This window comes from Monodon monoceros, unplaced genomic scaffold (assembly GCF_005190385.1).
Source record: "Monodon monoceros isolate NGI ecotype Baffin Bay Population unplaced genomic scaffold, NGI_Narwhal_1 Super_Scaffold_21, whole genome shotgun sequence".
Classification (NCBI taxonomy): domain Eukaryota; kingdom Metazoa; phylum Chordata; class Mammalia; order Artiodactyla; family Monodontidae; genus Monodon; species Monodon monoceros.
In genome coordinates this window covers 35,151,693-35,173,310 of record NW_021703778.1, presented here as the reverse complement: position 1 = coordinate 35,173,310, position 21,618 = coordinate 35,151,693, and the positions used below count along the sequence as shown (strand labels likewise).

The 21,618-nt window shown below is 41.4% G+C and overlaps 1 protein-coding gene and 1 non-coding gene across 5 annotated transcripts in view; one reads left to right on the top strand and one right to left on the bottom strand.

The window, feature by feature from the left end:
• Positions 1 to 21,618, top strand: part of SH3GL3 (SH3 domain containing GRB2 like 3, endophilin A3) — a 144,548-nt gene that overhangs the window by 41,514 nt on the left and 81,416 nt on the right. The window lies entirely within an intron of this gene.
• TRNAW-CCA lies at positions 4,650 to 4,722 on the bottom strand. The gene has a single exon. It is a non-coding gene; the product is annotated as a tRNA-Trp (tRNA).

Below are 21,618 nucleotides of genomic sequence, written 5' to 3'. Positions count from 1 at the left end.
GAATATTTTTCTTTGCTCTCTCTCTGTTCCTGAGATTTACAACTTTTTTGGGACTGGTTTATGCTGTTCATGACCTTAAGAGTAGAAAATACTGCCTTTTCTGCTTTGCAAATAGGTTCATCTGTACCGTTTTTCTAGATTCCACATATATGCGTTAATATATGATATTTGTTTTTCTCTTTCCGGCTTCCTTCACTCTGTATGACAGTGTCTAGGTCCATGCACATCTCTACAAATGACCCAATTGCATTCCTTTTAATAGCTGAGTAATATTCCATTGTATATATGTACCACGTCTTCTTTATCCATTCACCTTTTTTTGTTGTTTCCACCTGATTTTTATTCAGTGTTCCAAAGTTGTTGTTTGCTTATCAAAAACAGGCAGGAACTATTCAATTTTTTGAAAGCTTGTAACACTGTTTATGGCACAGTTAACAACTTTATGAAAGTAAATTGAATAAATTTGTCTAAAAAAACCCTGTGTTTTTACATTCTGTGAAACTTAACAGTAGAGGCATACCTTGCTTTATTGCACTTAGCAGATACTGTTTTTTTTGTTGTTGTTGTTGTTTTTACAAATTAAAGGTTTGTGGCAGCAGCCCTGTGTCAAGGAAGTCTACTGGTGCCATTTTTCCAACAGCATTTGTTCACTCTGTGCCTTGTGTCACATCTTGGTAATTCCGGCAATATTTCGAACTTTTAAAGTATTATTATATTTGTTATGGTGACCTGTGATCAGTGATCTTTAATGTTACTATTGCTAGTGTTTTGAGGTGGCATGAACTGCGCCCATGTAAGACTGAACTTAATCAATAAATTTGTGTGTTCTGACTTCTCTACTGACCTGCTGTTACCCATCTCTCTCCCTCTCCTCTGGCCTCCATAACATAAAAGGGCAAGGTGAAGCAGCAAGTGCTGATGTGGAAGCTACAGCAAGTTACCCAGAAGATCTAGCTAAGATAATAAATGAAGGTGGCTGCACTAAACAACAGATCTTAAATGTAGATGAAACAGCCTTCTATTGGAAGAAGGTGCCATCTAGGACTTTGATAGCTAGAGAGGAAAAGTCAATGCCTGGCTTCTAAGCTTCAAAGGACAGGCTTTGTTCGGGGCTAATGCAGCTGGTGACTTTAAGTTGAAGCCAGTGCTCATTTACCATTCTGGAAATCCTAGGGCCCTTAAGAATTATGCCAAATATACTCTGCGTTATAAATGAAACAACAAAGCCTAGATGATAGCACATCTGTTTACAACATTTTAAGCCCACTGAATATTTTAAGCCCACTGTTGAGACCTACTGCTTAGAAAAAAAGATTCTTTTCAAAATAGTACTGCTCATCGACAAGGCACATGGTCTCCCAAGAGCTCTGATGATGTACAAGATCCATGTTGTTTTCATGCCTGCTATTACAGCATCCATTCTGTAGCTCATGGATCAAGGAGTAATTTAGATTTTCGAGTCTCATTATTTAAGAAACACATTTTGAAAGGCTATAGCTGCCATCGATGGTGATTCCTCTGATGGATATGGTCAAAGTCATTTGAAAACCTTCTGGAAAGGACTCATCATTCTAGAGGCCATTAAGAATATTTGCGATTCATGGAAAGGGACAGAAATAAGAACATTAACAGGAGTATGGAAGAAATGGATTCCGTCCCTCATGAATGACTTTGAGGGGTTCAAGACTTCAGTGGAGGAAGTAACTGCAGGTGTGGTGGAAATAGCAAGAGAACTAGAATTAGAAGTGGAGCCTGAAGATGGGACTGAATTGTTGACATCTGATAAAACTTGAATGGGTGAGGAGTTGCTTCTTATGGATGAGGAAAAAAAAGAGTTTCTTGAGATGGAAGCTACTCCTGATGACGATGCTGTGGAGATTGTTGACATGACAACAAAAGATTTAGAAATAAATTTAGTTGATAAAGCAGTGGAAGGATTTGAGAGGACTGACTCCAATTTTGAAAGAAGTTCTACTGTGGATAAAATGTTACCAGACAGCCTTGCCTGCTACAGAGAAATTGTTCATGAAGGGAAGAGTCAGTTGATGTGGCAACTTCACTTTTGTCTTGTTTTAAGAAGTTGTCGCAGCCTCCCAGCCTTCAGCAGCCACCACCCTGACCAGTCAGCAGCCATAAACATTGAGGCAGACCCTCCACCAGCAAAAAGATGAGGACTCACTGAAGGCTTGGATGATGATTAACATTTTTTGTTAATAAAGTATTTTTAAATTGATATGTACATTTTTTTTAGACATAATGCTATTGCATACTTAGTACACTACAGTATAGTGTAAACATAGCTTTTGTATGTGCTGGAAAACAAAAAAAAAATTGTGTGACTTTATTGTGATCATCACTTTATTGTGGTGGTCTTGAACTGAACTCACAATATCTCCAAGGTATGCCTGTATAAACAACCCAAATTATGAAGGCTGTATCTTAGGGTAAATTCCAATTTTAGATTTGTAAAGTGCATCATAAAAGTACTTTTTGCTCCAATATTTTTGTCTCCTCCTGACTTACAAATTTTTTTAAAAAAAATTCACTCTGCTTATTATGGTCCTTAATGGGAATGTAAAGGTGGAATTCAGAATGGGATTATTGATATCACGAGGAGAACAGACATTTGAAGGTCGATTTATTCATTTTCTTGTTTGGTTGCAAGATCTTAGTTACTTGTTCTAGGCATATGAGAACCTATCTTGCATTTAAGACTTACCAGCCTCCTTTTGGACAGTTTGTAGGAGAGGAAAGAAACCTGATGATTCATTAGGAAAATAGGTGTTTTATCAGTAATGTTAATTGCAGTTATTTCACATTCAGACAAATGTAATAAAGATCAGATTTCTCTCTAGGAATAATGTAAACTTCTGATCTGGAGAATGACTTAAAGTCGTCAGAAGATGTGGCTATGGTTTTAGACTGTGACAACTGTGTATCTAAGTTACAGCCTTCTCTCTGAGGGTCTAATTTGGTGTTCAGTAATCACCTTCTCCGAGGAGGATGCATTTTCCTCACCAGTGTGGAAATGGAAAGCAGAATTGCTGATCAAAGGTGTGGATCATTTACAGAGCATGATAATCAAAAGAAACCTTTGGCACCTTCCTTGGGGCTGCCTCAGAGCTCCAGCAGTTCTGGTACCTAGAGCGAGTGAGGTCTGTAACAGTTACCACATTTCATGGAATGTGAGTGTAGATAGGAAACACCCAGTAGGAGACAGGGTGAGGCTGCTGCACTTAACTGCACCTACTTCCTGGATTCAGTTTTGTGTCGGTCCTAGTTCTCAGCACACCTGTCTCCCATACTACTCAGGAATAGAGCTTAACATTTTATGTGTTTGTGTTTTATTGATTTCTAAGAACTTCGTTATATAGTTCGCACCTTTGTCAGCACTTGGTATTGTCAGACTTTCAGATTTTTTGCCCCTCTGGTAAATATGTAGTAATAACTCATTGATGTTTTAATATACGTTTCCTTGGAGACCAAGAGGTTGAACATTTTAATTTATTCATTGGCCACTTGAATTTCCTTTTTAGTGACATACCTGTTCAAGTACTGTGTCCATTTAAAAATATTTTTCTTTTTCTCATTTATTTGTGGCAGTTTTAAAACATATTCTGGGTACTGGTTCTTTGCTGTTATATGTTATGCACATATATTTTCCTACTCTCTGGCTTGTCTTTTTACTCTAATGACTGGATGGTGTCTTTTGACAAAAAGAAATTATTTTAATGTAATAGGATTTATTTATTTATTTATTGTAGTCAGTTTTATTAGTCTTTCTTATCATAGTTTCTGATTTTGAAATCCCTTTTATTAAGGCTTCTAACTGAGACTGCACCAATATTCACCTACCTATGGTGGTTTCATTTATATCATTTCATTTTTTAAATATTTAAAATATTTATGAGTTCATCAGGAATTTTTTTGAAGTCATAGCAATTTTTAAAAATTTTCTCATTGTCATCAATATGGTTAGTGAGTTTACTAAATAATTTGGCTTCTTCCTACTGAACTTAAATGCTACCTGTAATGTAAAACTAGATCCTACATATTGGTTCTATTTCTGAACCTTCTATTTTGTTCATTGCTTTTTCTATTGATTTGGGCACTTTCTGTTTTTTACATTTTTATTTTCAAGACGGGTTTTAGGATCTCTTTGTCAGTTTACTCAAAATATTGACATAAGCATTGCTGTTGGGGTTGTGTTATGTAATTATCTGTGGAAAAACAGCTTGTTTGGGATTTTGAATCCTCCCACTTAACGAATTTATCATATCTTGCCATTTACTTTTGAATTCTTTTATGTCCCTCAGTAAGTATTTTGTAGGTTTTATTTCAATATAGGTATAACAAATTCTTCTTAAGTATTCGAAGTACTTAATGTTTTTTGCTGCTGGTGTGAATTGGCTCTTCTGTGCGTTTTTTAATGTGTGGCTTTTCAAGCCCCTTCTCCTTCAGAGATCAAGGGCTTCTAGGAGTGGCTGACAGGTGGGGAGCATCACAGCTCTGTTCTTACTTGTTTACCATAATAAGTTTTTTTAAAAAAAATTATTTAATTTTGGCTGCACCGGGTCTTAGTTGGAGCACACAGGATCTTTAGTTGTGGCATGCTGACTTCTTAGTTGTGGCATGCATGCGGGATCTAGTTCCCTGACCAGGGATCGAACCTGGGCCCCTGGCTTTGGGAGCACAGAGTCTTACCCACTGGACCACCAGGGAAGTCCCAACAGGTTTTATTTATATAAATAATTCTCCTGCTTAAAAATACGTAATTTTCCTGATTGGCTATTATTGAAATTTGAAAATCTATTTTTGTGTGTACTTATTTTCAACTAACACCTTTACTGATATCTTTCATTGGTTTGAATTTCTTTTTAGTGATTCATCTCGGATCTTTTCAAGTATTCATTTGTTCATTTGTAACATATTTATTGAGTACATACTATATACCAGACACTTTTCTAGGTGTTTGGGGTGTATCTGTGTACAAAACAGATAAGTATATTACGTGGTAAGTTCAAAAGTGATAGGGACTTTGGAGAGAAAGAAAGTGTAGAACAAAAGGAAGATGGATTGGGGCAGTAGAGGTAGGGCATGGGGCAGTTGCAATTTTAAATAGGGTGGTCAGTGTACATCTCATTGAGAAGGTAACATTTAAGCAAAGACTTGGAGGCGAGGAAGTTGGCCGTGCAGATATCTGCTGGAAATGTGTGCTAGGCAGAGGGAACAGCCTGTGCAAAGGCCCTGGAGCAGGAGCCTGCCTGAGGTGTTTGAGTACCAGGGAGCAGAGTGGCTGGAGCAGAATGAGCGAGGGGGAGAAGAAGGATGGTCAGGGAGGATGAGAGGCTGTTTCTGTGGGGCCTTGTTGCAAAGACTTCGGCTTTTACGTTGAGTGAAAAGAGGAGCCATTGCAGGGTTCTGGAATATTGGAGGGGCAAGGTGAACTTAAATTTTAACAAGATCATTCTGGTTGCTCCTTTGAGAACAGACTTCAGAGGGGCAAAGGTAGGAGCAGGAGACAGGCTATTGGAAAGTCACCTCTCCCAGCATCTTACTGGGGATTAAGCACTTTGTGAGCCTTTATGGAATGAATGTTTTTAAATACACACTGAGTGTTTTAGTATGCTTTTTAAAAGAATCACACATTTAAGAAATACACATCTTTTTTTAGGAAAGGGTGGGACAGAATATGTGGGCAGTGGAATTGTCTATGGAACAGGCCATTTTGCTCAAGCCTTGTCTTGGGTGAAGAAGACAGGAAAATAAAGATTGACCTGCTTTGGAGGTGAAGAATGGGGAGGTATGCCCTGCATGTACTAAGATTAGAATCCAACGATATTGTTGGAGTAAAATCCCTCCCATGAACACTGTAGAGGGCCGGGGGATGGCAAGGACTATTATGATGATATTCATGTTTTGCTTCCAAATGATCACTATGGATTCTAGCTTTAAATTAGTTTATATTTTCTGCTCTCTCACTTCTTACTAGCTATTCACCCAGGAGATCAGAACTTCTCAGTAATTTGTTGCTCAAAACTGGGAGTAATTAATGAAGAATTTTGTTTTTAAGTTAAGACTTCATATTTCAAATCCAGTTTTATTGGTATGATAAATGTTGGTTCCTGTTAAATTTAACAGGTTGGTCAGTGTTGGTTCCTGTTAAATTTAAGAACTATATTTACACTCTTAAGAAGATGGTTTAAACTTTTGGAGAAGAAAGAGTAAAGTTCTTTAAAGAATATGCTATTTTTATAATGTCTCCCTCATTATCCTGAAATATGAATAATTCAGGGATTTAACCCTAAAATAAGTAGAAACTATCCTTTGCTATCTAAATGAGTTTGTAATCACTTTGGGGAGATTCCTCCCCAAGCCCCGCCTCCCACCCCGAACTTCACAAAACCTATTTAAAATTACACCCTTGGAAAAAGTTCAACCAAAAACCACTCCAAAATACTTGGTATGGAGGTTCACGTTTCTTTTCTTTGGTCCTTTCACTATGGGCCCACACACTTTCTCCATCCTTATGGAGCACACCCAGTTCTAGGTTAGAAGTGAATGCATTAATGTATGGGTTTGTGTTGAAGGAAAAACAGAAGAGAGTGTCATGGAAAGCTTAAGGATTTTTTTTTCTTATTTGATAATACAAAGTGCTTTTTGTTATTAATGCATGTGCAATCAGACAACTTCATCCAGAGTGCACAACGGTTCTGTAATATGGCTCTGCCTGGTGCAAAATAGCTCATTTTGTATAGAAATGCAGAATTGCTTCATGTAAATAGAATAGAAAGAATCTTTGCTTTATTCACATATGAATAAAACGTCTTTGTTCATGGAAAAGAAAAGTGCCTCTTATTGTTTAGAAGCTGTGTGAATTTTAAATTAAGCTGATGGCTCACTATATTTTATCTTTCAGGGAAAAAAAATTAACTTTGCTTATACCAGTTTGGGCCCTAATGCCTCATCTGGTGGCGTAAGTGATTTTTGCTTTGCACTTCGGTTATTATGTAAAAAACATCATGCTTGCCTCAGTCATCAGTGAATTACTTTAGCAAATTTTTATAATTTTAACCTAAACATTTTTGGGGTTTGTATTATTTACATTCTCTTGTACCACGTAGGATTTGAAACAGTTTACAAGAAATTTTAGGTGTAAAGTGTAAGAAAGAATAATGAATCGTGATTAGGGAAAATATAAATAGCTGTGGTAAAGGCAAGGCTTGTGGAGGTCTACGTGAATTTATTTACATGTAAAGACACAGGTAAGAAGGTCCGTGGAGTTGCTATTGTTGATCCTCAGATGTGTTGTTGGGCTTGCTGGCAGCCAGAGTGAAGAGGGAAGCAATCAGTTAATCCTTTCTCTGGCTCTGGGAAGGACTACTTAGAGCATGTCTACCACCAGGCAGGAGTATGGCATTTAGGCTTTCCCCAAAGAAAACTGGCCAATCAGAAGAGCAGATTGAAGGAAAGGGATGCTGGTGGGCGCTGGCACCGCAGTGTCTGGGCCTTAGGCCTTGCTCTTGTAGAAGGCACCTCCTCTGCAGAGCTACCTGCAGGAGGACAGGTGGAAATAGAGCTGGCAGGAGTGCCTGGTGTCCAGCCCCACCAGCTCTCCAGCTCCACGTGTGAACTACTGGCCTCCTTCGAAGTGTTCACTGGCCCTTAGCAAAATGAGAAAAGTATAAGGACAAATAAGAGAACAATGTGAGTTTCTATCAAATCTGAATTTACCTGATTTCCAAGATTATGTTCTTCCTGTAATTTTGGTATTGAAAGGTCCTTATTCAAATGAAACAGCAATAAAAAAGAAGTGCCCTTTCTAAGAAAATGAAAACTTGAAAACACTTTGTTAGATGGTAAAAATAATAAAATTAATAATAATATCATTATTATATTTTATATCTATTATTTTATTTGAATGTAACATATTTTGTAATATTTTATAATATAATTATGATTGGATAACTAATTTATGATAAATATTATATTTTATATTTTATTGTTATTATTACTACTACTGCCATTTTGGGTATTTACTGCCCATAAAATCCCAAAGTCTGGAGACGCCTATCCTCTTGGACTGTGAGCGTCCCCACCAGCTGCTTAGTCTCCAGGGTCCCAGTGAAATGTCCCAGTTTGCTCCCCCGGTACTCCTTTCCCCTGCCCAACTCACGTTGGCTCCTGAGAAGCCACACTCCTGACCTTTCCCATCCCTCCTGGGATTTCCTCCTAGCACCCCAACCCTATAGGGCGGTTATGGCATGGCGCCCTAGCGTGTACAGCTGCAAGCTCGCAAGGGTCCAGGGTCAGAGGGGAGTTTGTCCCTTGGGCCAATGCTGGACCTAGTGGAGTCAGGCCCTTGGATGCACAATCACTTGGCATGCAGTTCTGCACATTATCAGTAAGACAGACTCACTGCGGTGGGAGTTTCCCGTGGAAAAGCCTGTGGTATAGGGGTCTTCAGACCTGCATCCCATGAAGAGGTCTAGGATGGCTCTGACAGGTCCTCTCAAGGGGAATAAATGCCACCTGTCACTTCAGGGGACTTGGCCCATCCCTACTTCTGTCCATTAATGGGGATTAAAAAAAACTCTTCAGGGACTCTTATTGCCAGTATCTTGGTGGGACTGTGGGTGAGGTAGCCTTTCTGGAACCCAGGTGTATTGACATTAGCTACATAATATTGTAAGAAGTAGAGATATATAGTTTAGCTGACTAAAAAAAAAAGCAACCTTGAATAAAGTGTGTTTAATATTCCTATTTTCTTAACTCTACATATGTTTATTTATTTAACATCTTATTGGAGTATAATTGCTTTACAGTGTTGTGTTAGTTTCTGCTGTACAACAAAGTGAATCAGCTATACATATACATATATCCCCATATCCCCTCCCTCTTGCGTCTCCCTCCCACTCTCCCTATCCCACCCCTCTAGGTGGTCACAAAGCACTGAGCTGATCTCCCTGTGCTATGTGGCTGCTTCCCACTAGCTATCTGTTTTACATTTCGTAGTATATATATGTCCACGCCACTCTCTCAGTTCGTCCCAGCTTATCCTTCCCCCTCCCGGTGTCCTCAAGTCCATTCTCTACGTCTGCATCTTTATTCCTGTCCTGCCCCTAGGTTCTTCAGAACCCTTTTTTTTTTAAGATTCCATATATATGTGTTAGCATATGGTATTTGTTTTTCTCTTTCTGACTTACTTCACTCTGTATGACAGACTCTAGGTCCATCCACCTCACTAAAAATAACTCAATTTCGTTTCTTTTCATGGCTGAGTAATATTCCATTGTATATATGTGCCACATCTTCTTTATCCATTCATCTGTCGATGGACACTTAGGTTGCTTCCATTCTACATGTCTAATATTAATCTAATCCTTGTCTTCTCTGAGATCCCGATAATTTTCATTTCTAAACTACTCCTAGGGTCAGAAATACCTAGAGGTGCTTATGTTCCAAAGGGTTTGCTTTTGAGCAGTAGCCGCAGCGAGGAAGCAGGAGCTCTCCTTCTTACTGGTGTCAGAAGATCTGTTCCTTGTTCTGTGGAAGCTGCTCACGTAAGGCTTTCCTGCAGCTTAGACTTAGAAAGCTTCTCTCTCTTCCTGCTCTGTGAGGGAAGCCAAACAAGAGGAACCAACAGTGTAGTCAGACGCCAGCATCATCTCCCTGACCTTCACCCCTCCTCCTCTCTTCTTTCCTCCCTCCCTCCATCAGCCCATCCCCCTTCTCTTTCTCTCTCTGTCTCTCTCTTTCTCTTTCTCTCTCTCTCACACACCCCCCCTCCCGCCCCCCCCCCCCGACACAGAGTCACAATGTGATCAGCGCTTTGTTTCCCCCCTTGGCCTGGCTGTCACCTCACTCCATCTCTCTCCCCACCAGCTCCCTCCAGATAAGCTGTTATTCTGCTGAGAACGCTTTAGAGAATCCTCATTAACTAGATAAAGGAGCAACTGGCAACATTTCTCCTGCCTTTCACATTTTTTTTCTTGATATTGTTTTTAATGAATGGATGAAAGTTTTTTCCCTTTATTTAATATTTAACTTTTAAAAATATCTTTATTGGAGTATAATTGCTTTACAATGTTGTGTTGGTTTCTGGTGTACGACAAAGTGAATCAGCTATATGCATACATATATCCCCCATCCACTCCCTCTTGCGTCTCCCTCCCACCCTCCCTGTCCCACCCCTCTAGGTGGTCACAAAGCACCGAGCTGATCTCCCTGTGCTGTGCAGCAGCTTCCCACTAGCTATCTGTTTTACATTTGGTAGTGTATATATGTCAGTGCTCCTCTCTCACTTCGTCCCAGCTTCCCCTTCCTCCCTGTGTCCTCAAGTCCGTTCCCTACATCTGCGTCTTTATTCTGCTTTTCACATTTTAAAAAGGTCATATCTCTTTTCCCTCTAAACGTTAGAGCAATTTGAAAACAATCCTTTAAAAACATGTCTACGTAGCATTGGTTCTCATGACAAATCCAAATACTCCTTTTCAGACAGGTTTCAGCCACTGTGTAATGACTTAATCAGAGTTCAAGTTGCACAACAGTCGTGCTTTCCTGTTGTGAATCTGTACTTCTCTACTGGATGCACTGGTGATGTCTTCCCCGCTCTGCCTTCTACTAGGGGTCCATTAACCACAGCTCAGAACTCAGAGGCATGGGGTTGGAAGGGTCTTTGAGAAATTGTATAATTGAGATAGAACTAGGTCAAGGTTTTGAACATTAAACTTGTGGGGTGTTTGTTACTTGGTAAATGAAAAGGAAATTTATTTTCTGAAAGATCATGACTCTGGAATAAAGACCATGGAATAACATGACATGGTGTCAGAGCTTTCATCATCTTATTCAACCCCCCTTTGAGCCCCAAACCCTCCACGGTCGAGCCACATTGGAAGTGTCACCTTTGTCCCTACACAGGCTCAATATTTGCTTTTTGGTGCCTTGGCTTATGCTATTCTTCATCTGGGAATACCCTTTCCCTTCCTCTCACCTCCTCCAAATGCTGTGAATTCTCCAAGGCAAAATTGTCATCCTACTTCCTTTATGATGCCTTTCCTACCTGTCCAGAGCACCTTCATCATACTCTACTGTACACTTGACTTCACGCTCCTCTGCGCTCTGTGGTTTACACATCTGTCACAGTTGATTAAATCCTCGACCACTGACGATTGATTCTACCTCCAGCCACTCTGCCCTCCCCAGGAGATCAAGGGGGTGGGATGGTAAGTTTCAACCCTCTACTCACTGGGTCTTTCTGGTGGCCAGCCCCATCCTGAGGCTGTCTAGGGGCCCCACCCTAAGTCATCATGAGCACAGACTCAGGTGTGCTCAAAAGGGACTCCTAAAGAATGACGAAGGACACTCCTATCACTCAGGAAACCCCAAAGGTCTGAGGAGAGCTCTGTGTGGGAAACCAGGGATAAAAGCCATATGTATTTCTTTTTTAATTAATTAATTTATTATTTATTTTTGGCTGCGTTGGGTCTCTGTTGCTGCATGCCAGCTTTCTCTAGTTGCGGCAAGCGAGGGCTACTCTTCGTTGCAGTGCGCGGGCTTCTCACTGCGGTGGCTTCTCTTGTTGCGGAGCACGGGCTCTAGGCGTACGGGCTTCAGTAGTTGTGGTGCACGGGCTTAGTTGCTCCGTGGCATGTGGGATATTCCTGGACCAGGGCTCGAACCCGTGTCCCCTGCATTGGCAGGTGGATTTTTAACCATTGCACTACCAGGGGAGTGCCTGTATTTCCTTTTCTTTTTCTTTCTTTCTCTATTTTTAACATCTTTATTGGAGTATAATTGCCTTACAATGTTGTGTTAGTTTCTGCTGTATAACAAAGTGAATCAGCTCTACGTATACAAATATCCCCATATCCCCTCCCTCTTGCGTCTCCCTCCCACCCCCCCCGTATTTCTTTTTATACCACAGTAATTTAGGATTCATTCACATAGAAACAAAATTGCTTTTAGGTCAGGAGTTTGTGTGCCTCTTTTGAACCCTTGAACTTTAAGCAAAGGAGATGTGCGTTCCTCCTGTTCACAACTGTGGTAGGTCAGACTTCTGCTACCTGAGTGTGGTAGGTCCGTGTGCTAAGGCTTGGAACCTGTGAATGTTACCTTATATGGCAAAGGGACTTTGCAGATGTGATTAAGTTAAGGATCTTGAGACGGGGGCATTACCTTGGATTACCTAGTTGGGTCTGATGTAATCACAAGGGTCCTTAATAAGACAGAGGCAGGACAGAAGAGAAGGCAAAGTGAAGGTGGATGTAAGAGATTGGAGGGGCTTCCCTGGTGGCGCAGTGGTTGCGAGTCCGCCTGCCGATGCAGGGGACACAGGTTTCGTGCCCCAGTCCGGGAGAATCCCACATGCCGCGGAGTGGCTGGGCTGGTGAGCCATGGCCGCTGAGCCTTGCTCCGCAATGGGAGAGGCCACAACAGTGAGAGGCCCGCGTACCGCAAAAAGAGATTGGAGTGACGCAAGGAAGGGGTCAGGGGCCAAGGGATGCAGGTGAAGGTGACCTCCCGAAGCTAGAAAAGGCAAAGGCACGGATTCTCCCCTGGGGCCTCCAAAAGGAACCAGCCCTGTCGGCACCTTGATGGTAGCCCTGAAATACCAATTTTAGACTTCTGACCTCCAGGACTGTAAGGAAATAAATCTGTGTTGTTTTAAGCCCCTACGTTTTTGGTAATGTTTTACAGCAGCAGTAGGAAACAAACGTACTGGGTGAGGAGTTTCTGTGCTTGAGTTCATAGTTAAGCAGTAGCAATGCCAAAGTATGAGCTACGGGTGATTGTCACTAGCATTTCAAAGAATTGTCACCTGGCCCAAATAAACTGTTTTCACACTTTGCTTAGTTGCTGCTGCTTGATTTTGGTCCCCGGCTTTGATCATCTGTATGACAAATGGAAACGGCATGAATTCCAAAGGTAACAGGCAGAGTGCCTGACATACTTCACAGAGATGACATGGGTGGTTTGGAAAGCATTCTGCTTGAATGTTCCTGGCTGTAGGTAGCAAGCTGTGGTTTTGTCTTGGGCTGCAGGCAGGAGGGTGAGATGGAAGAATGGGAGCCAATTCCTAGGCAGGGTTTCTCAAATCTGTGTGAACTAAGGACCCCTTTTTATAAGGGACTCCTTGTGTTGAGTTAAATCTAGTTTTATTATATTGTTACTTAAATATGGATGAACGTAAAAGTAAGTGTTAAAACTTATGCTTAGAGCTTTAAGACAAGTTATAAACTCCAAACTTATTTCAAATTAAATGCAGATAAAACTACTAACCCAGTAAAATTCAAATTAACACCACTGAGTTTATGTCATGGATAATGTTCTTTTGCTTAATGTAAATTGGTGTTCTCATGATTTCACACACACTTGTAAAGTTCTAGCACGTTATCTCTGTTTCAACTGAACTATGTTTAGTTCACTACGAAGATACTATGTCCAAAGCAGCATATGCATCACAGTAATTAGTTGATTTATCAAGAACAGTTTTCAGACTCAAATGCAAATATTCAATTGATTTCGTTTAGGTAAAAGTCAAAAGCAGACTGAGGTAAACCGTAGTATTTAATAATGTACACTTGGGGGTAAAAGTCAGGATAGTGACAACCGATGAGGGAAAGGAGGAGGTTGTGTTGGAAAGGGGTATGTGGGAGCTTCTGGTTTACTGGCAATGTTCAATTTCATGACCTGGATATTGTTTCCTCAGTCTTTTTGTGTTTGTGTTTACTAATTTTTAAGGGTATAAAACATAAGTGTACAGATTGTTGGTTTATTTATAAACTGAACACTAGTGTAATCCCATCAAGGACAAGAAATAGAACATTGCTAGTACCCGACAATAGAACATTGTCCCCATGGAGCTTTTCAGAGTTATGTACTCCTCTCTCACCCTAAAAGTAATTACTATCCTACCTTTTGTAGCAATCACGTGTTGCTTTTATTTATAATTGTATAACCTAAATATCCCTAAATACAGTGGATTACTTTTACCTGTTTTTTTTAAAAATAAATTTATTTATTTATTATTTATTTTTGGCTGTGTTGGGTCTTCATTGCTGCTCGTGGCTTTCTCTAATTGTGGCGAGTGGGGACACGTTGTTCTGTGTAGCTGTAGTTCATTCATTTTTATTGTGGTATAGAATACCTAATTTATTTATCCATTCTCCTGTTGGTGGACTTCTGGGTTGTTTTTAGTTTTCTGGCTGTTACTGATAATGCTGCTATGAATGGCTGGATCATATGGTGTACATTACTAAACAATGGCAAACTGTTTTCCAAAATGATTTTCCATGGTGGTTTTCATTTTAATTTGTATTTCCCTGATTTTGAGGTTGAGCGCCTTTTTATATGTTTACTGGCCATTTGGCTTTCCTCTTCCGTGAAGGGTCTGCTCAACTATTTTGCCAATTTTTCTATTGGATTTTCTGTATCTTTCTTATTGGTTTATAGGATATATATTCATTCTGTATATAAGCCTTTTTCACTTGTATGTCAATATTATTTATTATTGTGAACATCTTCTTCGCTGTCCTAATAGTGTCTGTTGATGAATGGAATTTCTTCATTTTAATGTAGTCAAATTTATCTATTTTTTTCTCTATGGTAAAGGCTTTTGTGTATTCTGTTTAAGACATTCCAGATTATGAAGCTGTTCTTTATTTCATCTTCTTAAGCTTGATAGTTTTTGTTTTCACATTCAGTGATGTATACTAAGAACTATAGAGCAGGGGTCCCCAACTCCCGGGCCACAGACTGGTACTGGTCCGCAGCCTGTTAGGGACCGGGCCGCACAGCAGGAGGTGAGCGGCGAGCGAGTGAAGCTTCCTCTGCTGCTCCCTATTGCTCCCCATCGCTCACATTACAGCCTGAACCATCCCCCCCAGCCCCCAGTCCATGGAAGAATTGGCTTCCACGAAACCGGTTCCTGATGCCGAAAAGGTTGGGGACCACTGCTGTAGAGGGTCTAAAATTTTCCCCTACTTGCAAGCTAACAAGTTAGCCTGCTCAGTTTCATGAATGCTGCAAAAGATACAAGGTTTTTGGGTCTGAGACAAATGACTTTATTACTCACAAAAATAGCAGAAGCCAGAGTAGCAGAACTTTCTTGTGTGGCTCCCAAGTCCAAGGTCCCCCAGGACAGATGTGAAAAGGGCTGGGTAACTCCTGTACCTGAAGTAGATTGTGTTATAGGAGAGGAACCCTGAGCCTAGGGAACCTGAACCTTTTATTAAGGGCAGACCTCAGAACCTGAACCTTTTATTAAAGGTCTGCCTGACCTTTGCTCCAAAGGGAGATACCCTCTATATTTTACTGGAAAGTAAACAAACCTGTCCTTTTCCCCGGAGAGAAACATCATATCTTCTAAGACTGGTCACTATACAAACATCCTTGAAAAGATAGTCTGGAACCAAGGGAGGAGCAAAGCCTCTGCTTGCAAGACATGCAGAAGCAAGAGAGACCTGGGGAGAATTCTCTCCCAACAGTGTAATCCACCTGTTATTAATTTGTCTGTGGGGGGAGGTAAGCTTTGTCATTTTCCAGGCAGATTATTAATTCCATGCAATTATCCCAGCATCCTGTACCGGAAAAGTGGGAGGCTGCTCTCTTCCCAGGGACAGGTGCTGGTGAGTTAGACTGCTCCTGCAGCTGGAGGTACAATGGACAGGACTCCATAGGATGGTGGCTTGTGGGGAGGGGGCCAAAGGAGGGAGAGGGGTCAGCAGTATTCTTTTTCATCAGATCTTAAAATGTATTTGTGTCCATAGAGAGAAAAACCAAACATTTAAAACAGGCCTGTGTTTCGCTTAACCTCGCAAATATTCGGTATAAAGTTGAATTGAGAATCTGAAAGTTGAGTTATATGAATCATGGGCCCAGAATTATCTGCGGGTCCGGCTGGCCTCTTTCTGAGGTTTCAGTTTCCTCTTACTGATATGTGTTCTTCCATTTCCACTCTGGAAAGCAGTCTACTTGGCAGAATAAATGGTAACCAAAGGTAGAGACTTCTGCCATGGGAAAGCGATATTTTGTGAGCAAACTATAAAATCTATAACAAAAGAAAACAAACCACGCAACAAAAGAAATTCTGTATCATAACTCAGAGTCCCTTTAGGATACAGAAATCATGCTAAGTATTTCAAATATGAGGGATTTCTGACTCTACAGGGATTGGGAGGCTGAAAGAACACAAGTGGATGCTGAAGTAATTGCAGCTGCTACCTCTAGGTCCTGGGGGACAAAGGGAAGAACTGTGATCTCAAAAGCTAAGAGGTCAGAGGAGGGACTGCCACGGGTTGGGGGGGGGGCTGTGCCCTGAGGGGGTGGTGAGAGCTGTGCCTTGAATCCCCAAGGGGACACCCCAGAGCTGCTGCTAGAAGTGCCAAGACTAGGAGGTGGAGCTTTTTTGCTGCTGCTAGGTGGTTGCTGAAAGCAGGAACAGAGCCTTTTTTCCCTCCTCCCTCGTTCCACCATCAGAACATAACTAGAAGCCAGTGGCACGCAAGCCTGAGAAATGTAGATTGCAGAGTCCCAGCCTCGGCATGGCATGACCGAGGAGATGCAGAAGGGTGCCACTGGGGCTGGGAGTGAATAGACAAATAACCAGCAGCAAACTGTTCAGATTAGAACAACCTACAATAATGCGAAAACTGTAATGCTCATTCTGTTGCCAATTCTGGGTCAGTGTGGAGTGTTGGTCAGCTCCCTGGTCTCTCTCTCTGATGTCCCAGGGTCTCAGCAGGGGCTGTGTCCAAGCTGAGGCCAGTGTTGCTGACTAGGCAAGGAGACTTCGGGGCAGTGTTTGCTCTTTGTTTTGTGTCTGATTATTTTCCGAAGTCAAGTTGAATTAGTTTGGGATGTATGTGCACTTTTGAGGTCAAAGCCAGAAGTCGTAACATGGGAGATTTTGTTGTAGCCTCTGCTCTTATCACCTAGGAAGTTGGTGCTGTCTGGACAGGTGGGCAAGGGAGGAGCAGGTGCAGAGGGACAGAGGGACATGATGAGCTCAGTAGGGAGCATTTGGATGGGGACATTCAGGAAGCAGCTGGATATGTGGATCTGGAACTCAGGGCAGTGATTTGGGGCTAAAGATAATAATTTGGGTGCTTGATGGTAAGTGAAGCTTTTGAGAGTGTATGTAATTTCCCAGGAGAGAATACAGGGGAGTGAGAAGAGATGAGGGAAGAGTTGAAACCAGACCTTGGAGGACCCCTAACATTTTCAAAGTGAGAGGAGTCTGCAGAAGCTGCTAATAGAAAGCTTTTCTTTTGACCTGATTAGGTGCTTGCAACTTTCATCCCAGGTGTTACTTACAGTAAGTCCCCTACATATGAACGAGTTCCATTCCAAGAACATGTTCGTAAGTCCAATCTGTTCGTAAGTCCAACAAAGTTAGCCTAGGTACCCAACTAACACAATCGGCTCTATAGTACTGTACTGTAATAGGTTTAGAATACTTTTCACACAAATAATACATAAAAAAACAAACACACACAAATAATAAAGAAAACATTTTGACCCTTCAGTGCAGTAGCTGGAAAAGTGCAGTAGCACAGTACAAGAGCTGGCATCCAGGGGCTGGCATCGAGTGAACAGGCAAGAAGAGTTACTGACTGGAGGAGGGGGAGGAGGTGGGAGATGGTAGAGCTGAAGGATCGTCAGCAACAGGAGACGGAGGGCGAGCTGCAATTTCACTCACACCTGACGTTGCTGGTACAGGTTCCTTGCTGCAACCAGATGCACGTTCGTATCTTTGAAAGTTTGCAACTTGAAGGTTTGTATGTAGGGGACTTACTGTATTTGCCCTGTAGTAGAATGCACCTTCAACAACCGTGATGTAAGTTGGAAGTGCAGATCCCAAAGTGTTGATTTGTAGGGACAATCTCCTCAAATGACGTCTTCCACAAAAGTGATGTGGGCAGTCAGCCCACACTCCTCCTGTCCCTTCGCTGCAGGGCTGGTGGAGGAAGACGCTGGCCTTTGCTGTCCTCATTTCTGCAAGTTTCTTGGACCTGCCTTAGGCATTTCATATGCTTTGTGATCACACTAATGTTGCTGCCTTAATTTGGTTCTGAAATTGAGTTTGATCCATTGATTTTCTTTCCTTGCTTTGTCATTATAGCTGCTTTTTAAAAAGCAAAATTACTAAATTTTCTGAGTCAATAATTTCAGTTTGGCAAAGAAGGGACAGAATATGTACAGGCTCTGAAATCTGCTTTGAGATCACAGAAAGGTCATTTCCTGATTAAGGTATCCAATAAAACCTCCTGTGTGACTGTAGGAAAAAGTCTGTGTGGGCAAGAGCAAGTACAATTGAAAAAAATATTATTACTATGGATAGAATAAATAAGCTTCAAAGATATATTGTACAGCACAGGGAATATAGCCAATATTTTATAATAACTTTAAATGGAGTATAATCTTATAAAACATTTGAATCACTGTGTTGTACACAACTGTGTGTGCTAGTTGTTGTAAATCAACTATACCCCAATTTGAAAAACAAAGAAATAAAAGGGCAAAAAAGAAAAAAAATTTAAAAAGCCTGAATAGTTACCTTTTTCCCCTAAACCATAGAGATGGTCCACATTTTGGGAACAGCAGATATTCCCAAAGTTGAATGTATATTACAAATAGATGTAAGGGTGATCTTTACGTCATTAGTACCCTTTCATTTTGCTAAAGGATTCTTTGATGATGCCTTTAAGTAAACAAGCTTCAAAAGTGAATTAAAAATATGTTTTGAGTTATGAAAAACAGATTTACACACAATTTTTCAGGGACAAACCCCAGAAAAGGGAAGTATCATTGTGAAGTGTTGAGCAAGGTCATGAAAGTTTTCATGGGAAGGAAAAGAATGTAACATTCCTTTTTACCTTTTCTTTTCCCCTTATCAGCATCTCAAAATAGACCAGCTGTACATTGTATTGTTACTATTTATTTGCTACAATATCAATGATGTCTCACTTGATTTTAGTCCTTTAGCCTTGAGCTCAAAGGACACTGTGGAAACAAGTGGGTACTTTAAGACATCCTGAGAATAGTTTGGGAGGGCAGGGTTGTGTGTGAGGGTTTGTTAAGGAAGCGCAGGGTGGGCGCCCAGGAGGAGAGTGGAGGCTCTTTGGAGAAGAACAGAGAAGGTCCTGAGTTGCATCTACCAGGAACCTGCCCAAGACCAGCTTTTCTTATATGAGGGAACAGTATTGAAGGGGGCAGGGGTGGTGGACCCAAGCCATTACAAGCAGCACTGAGTCTTTCTCACCGTAATTTTTGAATTGTGAATGAGTTCACATTAGCAGTTTTATTGTGTTCCTTGTGGCCAGGCTTGGAGAGCTTTTATGAAATCTGGCCCTCAGCTCTAGATACGGACCCAACCTTGACTTAAGCATCTGGTGTGATCCCAAGTACTTGGGTTTATTTTGTTTTGTTTTGGTTTTGCTGTTATCCTTATCTCTCAATGGCCTCTGATCTCCAAAACCAACTGAATGTGAAATCAGCGAGGATTCTCCTCCCTGAGGCCCATGTGTTGGCAAAAGCAACAACTACCCCAGCAATCACCAAAACCTTCCAATGAATGGGGGAGGTCATATTGGGTGTTCAGCAATGGTAAATTTAACCAAACAGCTGAGGCCAAAGGATGTGATGGGCTATAGAAAGGGATTAGACTATATAAGGTGATTTCTTCTCCACCTGTTTTGAAGTTTCACATAAGTCTGGCTCTTGTTGGAGTATGGGGGAATGAGTAAGGTCAGCATGAGAGGACGTGACAGTGGATCGTGTGCACAGTTAGGGAGATCTACTGAGCCTCTGTGGCCCTGGAGGTTTTTATTTGCAACATGGTGGGTGAATTAGACTTTTCTCCTAAAAGCTTCAGCACTTACAAGTTGCTGATCTGTTGTCTTAAAAAAGTCTAAATACTGTATTCTTTGTTGATTTTTCATGAAAGAGGTATCTTCCCATTTGCAAAGAGAAGTCATATAGATTCATGCTTTTTACTTGTAACTTTCTGTTCAGCTGTTTTATTTTTATAGGAGGATTTTTTTTAAAACTTTCTGAGATTACATTCCACATAACTCTTGTAAAGTGACCCAGACAAAATCATGTTACTAATTTTTTTTTCTTATCTTGACGTTACTAAAACAACAGGTTTGCTTTCCTTCAATTAATCATCATGCTTTTCTTTTCTATTATTGCCATATAGCAACTGTATGATGAGAATTTTTTTTAAATCTTCTTAACTTCACTGAAGGTCAGGAGATCACAGGCCAGGAGATCACATGGTTCGAGATATTATGATTATTTCCTTGCTATCATTCAGGACCAAATTTTACTGGACTTTTATTGGAGAAAAGTGTCACTAATAGAAATTCAAACAATATCCTTAACGTGTCCACAGATTATTTCAGTGACTCTTCAGTACATTTTGTGCAGGCAGTTATGGGCCAGGAGGCCTACTATTCCGTATGCACTGTGCTAGTGCTGGGGATGCCATCATGAGTAGGATGGACAAGATCCTTTTCCCAAGGATCTCACAGGACACTGCAGGAGGCTGGTGGACAGTGCAGCGTGATAAGTGCTGTGTTAGCACTTGCTGTGTTCAGGGGACCTGCAGGAGAGTCACCCAACTATGTCTCAGGGTCAGGCCGGACATCCTAGTGACACCTGAGCTGACCCATGAAGCAATCATTAGGGGTTAGCTAGATGGGAGAAGCCTTCCAAGGGAATGGGAATAGTATGTACCAAGGCTGGAAAGAACAGGATGCTTCGAGGGCCTAAAAATTTAGGAATGGAGGCATGTGTAATGCTTATCAAGAGTGGCAGAGAATGAGGCTGGAGAGCTATGAGGTGGCCAGATCACAGAGGGTGTGGTACACTGTGTTAAGGAGTATGCGTTGGTTTTTTAAAAAAATTAATTAACTTATTTTTGGTTGTGTTGGGTCTTCATTGCTGCTCACAGGCTTTTTCTAGTTGCGGCGAGCAGGGGCTACTCTTCGTTGTGGTGCGCGGGCTTCTCATTGCGATGGCTTCTCTTGTTGCGGAGCATGGGCTTTAAGTGCGTGGGCTTCAGTAGTTGTGGCACATGGGCTCAGTAGTTGTGGCTTGCGGCCTCTAGAGCACAGGCTCAGTAGTTGTGGTGCACGGGCTTAGTTGCTCCACGGCATGTGGGATCTTCCCGGACCAGGGCTCGAACCCGTGGGTTCGAATCCACCACATTGGCAGGTGGATTCTTAGCCACTGTGCCACCAGGGAAGCCCCAAGTATGTGTTTTATTTTAAAGGCAACAGGGAGCTGCTGAATCGGTGTGGGGAATGACATTATTCATTTGACATTTTGGATACCTCCCTGGCAGCAGTGTGGAGGAGGGATTAGAGGAGCCCATCTGGGAGGCACTTAGAGTAGTTCAGGGGTGAGATGATGGTGGCATGAACTGAGGCTGTGTTAATGGAAATGGAGAGAAGGAAATGGAATCAAGAGATATTTGGGATGTATAGGACTTGGTGGCTGATGAATTGGGGGTGGGGAGGGGAGGACTGTGTGTGGGATGAGAGAAAGAAATTACAAAGGTAATTAAGGAGTGTCCAGGGAGGAAGGGGAAGAAACTCAGGTCCCACAGGC